Source organism: Rhea americana, unplaced genomic scaffold (genome assembly GCF_003343005.1).
Source record: "Rhea americana isolate MKP2758 unplaced genomic scaffold, rheAme1 scaffold_414, whole genome shotgun sequence".
Taxonomy (NCBI): Eukaryota; Metazoa; Chordata; class Aves; order Rheiformes; family Rheidae; genus Rhea; species Rhea americana.
Genome location: NW_028186551.1, coordinates 1 through 7,470, shown reverse-complemented (window position 1 = coordinate 7,470; position 7,470 = coordinate 1).

Genomic DNA, 7,470 nt, shown 5'->3' with positions numbered 1-7,470 from the left:
GTGTATACCAGAGACTTCTGATTGACAAAGTGGAGAACACAAGGAAAACATATCTAAAATCTGTGTGACATGACATCCAGAATAAAATAGTTCTTCATGAAAAATTTATCTTCTTTATCTATCCCACATGCTTTATGAAACACTAAACACAGATACAGGTGTCATTTTTTTCCTACAGGAACTAACAGTATGATTTATAGATGTGATAGTTGCAGATAACTGTGTATTCACTGAAATCATTAAGGACTGTTACCGATTTGAAGGTGCTGCAACCCATGAAAGGGAATAAAGTCCTAAATATTATTATCACCTTTCATCACTGAAATCCATCACAGGCACTAATCAAGTCTCCAGTGGCATCTATGCAGCATTCAGGACTGTTTGGCACATTAGGAAATAAATCAAAAGACAATCCCTGTTGCACAGTACTACTCTCTATTTTGACATAACAGTAGAACGGATGGTAATGAGAGCGGAAATTGCTGTTGGGCATGCGCTAGGCTTGGTGATTTGGTTAAGCAAAAGGTGACTATGTCACTGTATCATTGAGAAAAGACATCAAAAAGGAGAAGCAAAGTTACCTGGGGTCAGTCATAAGCAAGATTAAACCTCAGAAGTTCCAGACTCCTCTGCTCTGTGTGAGCCAAGCCCCAGCATCAGATATTCATTCTGAAGAATAATACTATCAAAAGCCTTACAGGAAAAAGGGCCCTGAATCCTGCATCCTGTGAGGGTGTGTATTCCACCTCCCTGGAAGTGGCAGACAGTTGTTTTTCAACATAACAGAGTAGGCACTTACCACAGAAATGGGAATCGGATTTCATACAAAATTTTGTATATGAGTGAGATTCAAAATGGGAATGTGTATCGTCAGTTTAGAAATGCTATCTATGGATTTCCTGGAATGTTATCTGCAAACTAATTGTTCTAAACCCAGAGACCTTGGAGTTAACTATTATCTGAAAAAAACTACTATGAGACTGTGAGAAGACATAGTTAAGGCTAACATACCCCTATAGTACCATCACGCTATGGCTGTATGATTAAAGCGATATGGTGGTCCCGATTAAATAAATATGTTACTTTAATTATTTTCTTCTTCTTTGCAAGGCCAAGGAGGTGCAAAAATCCACGGATGATACAGACAGATACAGAAGTGAAATCAAAATCCCTAGGCCAGGAAACACTGCTCTCTCCCCAGATATCTTTATCCTGTAACAAGCAGATGTTCAGCTCTACACAAATAAATTAGCAACATTTATACTTCACTCATTTATTTTCAACTCCTCAATTCTTTGTGACAGATGCAATCCCGCCCTGCATCCCTCACCTCCAAAAAAATAAATGTTTACCATGAATTCAGTTTCACCTTTAGACAATGTATCTGTGACAAAATGGATTTTTCCCGTTGTTCTACAACTTAACGCAAAATTTTTGCTAGGTACGGTGACAACACAAAAAAAGAAGAAATTACAAATAACAAGAATATCTTATTTGTTAACCAGTGACTCGCATAAGTACTGTACATCACTGCTATTGCTAAACAAGATCTAACTGGGGAAAAATATTACAAGACTATGGAGAAAAACTAAGAAAATTCGCTACTGTGAAGGTGTAAGAAAATTTTCCACTGCAATATTTATCATCAGATTACTTTCAATAGAAATGACAAAATCTGTTTCCTAGTTTGAGACTTAAACTTTCAAAGTCATCAAACTACAGAAATAACACAAACGCAAAATGTCATGAGGAACTTTTCGAGTTAGCCCAGAAATATAACAAACCATAGTAGGATATTTGCTTTGCCTTCAAAGGGTTTCAACTACATAGAGAGACACCGAGTTTGCCTTTAATTGTCATTTTATTTGGCTATTTGTTAAGATTAGAGGTTGTAAAAACAATACAGATTAATGCAGGTGGCAAGGAGGTTAAAGGAAAGAAAGGATAAGAGTAAATATACTATATATTCCTGCAAGAAGAGCATAATATAAAACATACAAACATGACAAGAGATTGTAAGTCCTCAAACCAAATGTTGATCAAAAGATAACAGCTTACTATTACATTAATAAAAAGCAATGCAAGAAAGTACAATACAATTCTGAGACTTTCTGCTGAATTTTAAAAACATGCATTGTTCTGATAGTAAGGCACAGTAGTAATTCATAGTAACACAAAGATGTGTACCTGTTTGGATGATTCTGACACGAAGCTTGGATGGGTTAGGAGAACATCCATATCCCCTGGCTTCGCTCTACACCTGGGAAAGTAAGAAGCAAAGAAAATCCTTCTGCACGAGCCTTGGTATTTGTTCGAACAAGACCAGCTAAAAGTTAGGTTTTGTGTCTGAATTTTGGTTCTCATTGCTGTCTGTCACCACTGACAGAAACTACACTAACACTGACAAACATTCATCTAAACTGTTTTCCCAGTGGAAAACACTCAGTGACTATCCAAGAAATTAGTGAAAACTAATCATTAAGTAAGAGAACACTGCTAAAACAAGAAGATGCATCTCAGAAAGTACCAAAGAACTTCCTGCAATACTCTATAAGTAATGAATGCTACTAAGGTATAACAAAGTGAACAATTCATACTTTTTCATACACTTATCTCAGGGGAAGAAGGACAGGGAAAGGAGAGCAATGATGTTTGTGGGTGCTTCATCACTGAACCAACCAGCTCAGTTAATACTAAACACAGCAGGGTGTTTAGTATTAAACTAATATAAACCGACTCGCTACAAGAACAGGTTGTATGAAAACAAACTATCAAATACCAATTACCACGTCTCATAAACACCAGCAATTTCTACACCTTATTAGCCCAAAATAAACACAGCTAGATCACAGAGCACCAATCTTGTCTCAAACTACCACAGATTGTACCAACATAGTTTGGATCCAGTTTCTTTACCTCCTTTAGCACAATTTCTTGCAGAAAGAGGGAAGATTAGTCATTTGAAGTATCAGTTGCTCATTTGTCTTCGCTGCCTTATATCCTTGAAAAAKATTTTCTTGTTTGCATTTCCAGCATTTCCTCCCTTGGTATTCTTTTTCCAAAACCTTTAAAAAGCAGCATACATAAAAATAAAATTGTCTGAAACAACGGTGAGGGTAGCATCTTAAAATCGTGGTTATCTAAATGTTCACCATAACTAACAATACAATTTATATTACTGTCATGTCACAAATAAAGCTCTCCTTTCTCACCATCAACACCTTAGAAAACAGCATCTCACAGAGTGATGGCAAACTCGCAATTGCAAGTTTGGCAGATCTTAAATGATTGCTTCACTGAATATTCTGAAGAGCTATTATGAGGTAGGAGTAATATTACCATTTGACCAACTGATTTATATTTACAGTGCCCTCCAAAAAATACAAAAGGTACTTGACAAAACTCAGTCTATCAGCAATCAGCAGGAAAAGGTCCCTGATCCACGGTCACAGGTGATCTACATTGCCAAAAGCCAAACAGAAGCTCACAAGCCAGTCCAATATAGCTCCTGAAATGCTCGTGCAGAGAGCTGTAGAAAAMATAGGCTGCCAGCACACTGCTTGACTGCAGAGGGGAAAAGGCCAGGTGAAATGGTGATGCACCACCTGCCTGAGCAGCTGGCACATTCACCATACCTCCTGCACAGAACTGTTGACAGGAAGCACTGGCAGCAGCAGAAAGGCCTGGGAACGCCATGTAGATGGTGACATTCTGACCCAGCCAGCCCAAGCCCTGTAGACAGGGGCGCTGAATATGAGATATTACACTACTTATTTTCAGGTGAGCTGTAGTGGAACTGAGAACAAGAAAAGCACATTGCATTGAAACATTCTTACAGCTCAGCACTTCCTTATGGCTCTGAAACAAGATCTGAACACAACGCCAGAAGTCAGTTTGAAATAATACTTTTCTGGATGGAGACTAAGCCTACTGAAATTCAAACCCAATGACACACACGTTCTGAACTGCTGAGAAAAGCACAAAATATATAAAATTGGAATTTATCTGGCCTCTTTAATCTCACATTGCATCCTAGTGTCAAAAGGAGTCATTAAAAAAGCCAAGCATTTGCACCTAGGAGAGCTTACTTCAGCCCAATTTGCTGTCAATAGGTTATATTCGTTATTTCTTAGAGCCAGAAGAAGAAGAAAAAAAAAAAAAAAAAGTCACCTGAGGACTAAAATACATACAGTAAATTTCCTATACTAAAAAATGATGCAACTGAAGAACATGTAACAAAACAGCAACCTCAAAGACTAAGGAAGGCATTTTAAGCACAGCCTGATCAATAGCTGGCTGTACAATTAAAAACACATACAGCATTATCCGACAAAGCCCTAAGACTTCAAAGGACCTCTGACCTCTACATCAAAACCCATGCTATTTCCCATGTACTTTGAAAGCATCTTACTCTAGAAATGTATACAATCCATTTACTTTAGCTTAATTCAAAACGTTTCCTCAAAAACCTAGGCACAACTGCTATCACAGTATCACTGAGAAACAGGCAGTCTGACAGAAGGGGCATTATTTTAAATGCGAACTGAGGACCCAAAGTCACTGCAGCATATGATACACATTCACCCTCTAACATCTTAATTCCTTTCTCCACAAGCCTCCCAGTAGCAGCAGGACTGTGAAGGGACAAGACAATCTGCAAGCAGAAACAGCAAAAAAAATCTTGTAATACTAAAAAGCAACCTTTAGCCTAAACCCAGACCAAGAGAGGAATCTTTGCTTTCCTGAGACACGCACCCAAACCTCTCCCCTTGCATCTGATCTTAATTTCTCACAGGTAATCTCAAACTACAGTATAACTTTAAACAAATCTTTAAATCACTTATGGACCATCATGGTCCCTCCTCTCATCCTCAAGATCCTCCTAAGTGTCCTATTTTCTGCAGTAACATTTTACCCTGTTTTGTTTCTAAGCATCGATTAATCCCACACTCTTTATTAGGCCAAACCTTTTCTTAGCAACCAGTATCACTGCCCTCCTTGCTGCCACGGGATCCATTTCAACCTCTGCTGCTTGCGGAGAGCCTGTACATCCCTGTCTGCAGGCTCAACTCTTCTCTGTTGAGGATTCACTAGGAATGGGACAGAAAGTGGAACAAGCCTGGGACCTCCTGAAAGCACCTTCCTGAAGAGCCCTGGTGCTTTTTGTTTTTCCTCTCCTACTTTCAAGACCTCCTGCTCTTCTTAAAAACACACCATGGGATAACATAACCTCCAGCCTGATTTCCCACCGTATCTCCAAAGGTGCTTATCCATCTTCCCCCCGTTACTCTTCTCAGTCTTTCATGGCTGTTTTTGATCAGCTCCTCTCTCCTRCCCCTCCGAGCTTGCATATACAACCTTGCCGCATCCACTTCTCTACCACAAAATCCATAATGGGCAGCTCTGTACCCTTTCCTCTCAGACAACTCCACATCTTTGGTGTCTTCGTTTGGCTACTGTGGCATCAACCCAAACGTCGTCTTCTCACAATCACTAGTCTCCTGGTTTCTGTTCATAACCTCACCAAATAAAGACAGCAGGAGAAAACGATTTTACATAACGCCAAAAACTCATCTCAAGCCCCTTGACGGACACTCACATCACCCCGTCAGACACGCGCAAACAAGCAGACAACGCGGACCCGCCGCGCGCTCCGCGGCGGGACGCTCCGCGCTGCCCGCTACCGGCCGCACTGCGGCAACGCCAGCAGCCGCCTGCGCATGCGCACGACCCCCGCTCCGCCGCCCCGGCCCCCGCCACGCCTCAGGGCCGCCCCCCACCTCCCCGCGCAGAACGGTGCGGCGGACGCGCGACGCGCGCATGCGCGAGGGACCCCACCCCAGCGCGCCTGCACCCGCGCGCAGTGCGCATGCGGCCCAAAACTTCGCGCATGCGCACTGCAGGCAGCGCTGACTGCGGCACTTCCAGCTTCGAGGAACTGCGGAAGTCGCGCAGCCAGCCGCACGGCCACCGCCCCTGGCGCTCACAGCCAGCACCGCGAGCAGCCTTCCCCATCACTGCCCCAGAATCCTAAGGATGCTCTGTGCAGCCTCGGTGCGTCTGATGTTGTGTGTGAAAATCACAGAGCCGCACCGAAACTACACTGCTCGACCCGGAAAAATGGCAGCAAGAGGCAACGTTAACTGCGCGTGCCCGAGCAGGCGGGCAGCAGCGCATCCCTGGCACACCTTCACTAACTGTTGTCCCCATCACAGCCTGGAAAATGTTACCCAAGTGACTGGTCTGTGAAGACCATTCAGGTCACTGCTGCAAGCGGGAATATCAAGACCGCTGCTGCCGGGAGAACCCCTCCCCCGCGCTCGCCGCCGAGCGTTCAAACAGCTGGGAGCGCGSGGGGGGGGGGGCGCATGCGCACACCGTCCGGCGGGCTCAGGCCTTCTTCCGCAACGGGAAAAGCGGCGTGCCAACGCAAAGCAGGGTGCGCAAGGCTCAGCGGCACCCACTGCTGCCCTCGGGTGCCAAAGGGGTAGTACTGCACAGGAAAACGGGTTGCACCTGGGCGGTCCCGAGGGTGAACGTGCACGAGGACCAGGGCCGAACAGCGGTGCACCGGAGCCATAGAGAGTGGGGAAGAAAGGCGTGAACAGGAGAAGGAGAGGGACGTCCTGGGCCACATGGGAATCGTGTCTGGGAGGAGGAGGAGCGATTGCAGGRGAACAACAGGCAGGATTGCGGAGAAGGGGGAAATAGAGGCAGGGTCGGAACTCACCTGAGGACGGTCGCGGGAGGGGCGTCGGACRGTATTTGGGTGACGGGACACAGCACAGTAACTGTAGCGACAAAGATGGTCGGCGCACCCCGCAGATTGCCGGGAACGATAATCTTCCGCCAGTAGGCTTCCGGGCGCCCACGTTTATTTTACGCGGCATGCCGGAAGCGCTGGTGCACAGGCACAGGACTTCCGGTCGGCCATATTTCTTCGTGAAGCATGTCGGGAATGGTACACTTCCAACCGGTCATGTTTCGGGCAGCACGCAAGAACGTGCCGGAGCCGGGCCAGGGTGGGGAAGAGCGGTGCACTGTGGCCAAGAGAGGGCGGGGGGGGGGTTGCGCCAGTAGGTGCTCCGGGGCTCTGGAGGGTGGGGAGAAAGGGTGGAGGAAGCGCGTATTCGACCAGATGGGGATCGCGCCTGCGAAGGTGTGTGTGGGAGCGGGGAGGCAGTCCCAGGGGAAGGCCCGGACACGATTGCGGGGAACGGGCGGAGGCGGTGTCGGAACTGCCGCGGGTCCGGTCGCGGGAGCGCCGGAAGGTATTGGGGAACGGGCCGGCCACAGGGTCGAAGTTATGGGAGCGTTGCGCGGCAGCCGCGCGGCACGCCGGGAGCCGTAGTCTTCCGACACTGGGCTTCCGGTGCGCCATCTTCGTGCCGCGCGGCACGCCGAGAGCGGAAGTCTTCCGGCACTGGGCTTCCGGTGCGCCATCTTCGTGCCGCGAAGCACGCCGGGAGC